Here is a 567-nt window from a genome sequence, read left to right on the forward strand (position 1 = left end):
CACTGAAAGCTAACAAATACCAGTGAAACCCTGTCTGCTATGTTACTAGAAAACTTTATGAATAGCAGTGAAACATTGTTTGATATAGGGCCAGGTGAGCAACCCCTCAGGTTGGAAGGCACTCAAAGTACAACTGGGGAAGAGCTGCCTCCTAAAAGTAGAGTCACCCTTAATGACATGGATGGAGTAAAGTTTTGAGGACCTTCATTTGTTAGTGAGGAACATCTCAAAATGAGAAGAAACAGCTACAAACTTCCATTATTAATCAGAAGAACATGAACAGTATGGTGTGTGAACCTAGCTAGGAAAATAGGAAGTTTTCAAAATTGAAATGGAATTCATAAAGATCAATATCCTAAGCATTACTGAGCTGAAAAGGACTGGAATTGGCCAGTTTGAAACAGATGATAATATGATCTACTATGCTAGAAATCGGAAGGAAGATGGGGCAATCTACTTCCGTAGTGATAATGCCTTGGAAACCCAAGGAGGGGTCGCTGTGAGTCGGGTCCGACTTGATGGCATATAACAACAACAACAACAATGCTATAAATGACAAATTAAAGA

Source organism: Orycteropus afer, unplaced genomic scaffold, assembly GCF_000298275.1.
Source record: "Orycteropus afer afer isolate SDZICR_OR568_19922 unplaced genomic scaffold, OryAfe1.0 scaffold00700, whole genome shotgun sequence".
In the NCBI taxonomy this organism is placed as follows: domain Eukaryota; kingdom Metazoa; phylum Chordata; class Mammalia; order Tubulidentata; family Orycteropodidae; genus Orycteropus; species Orycteropus afer.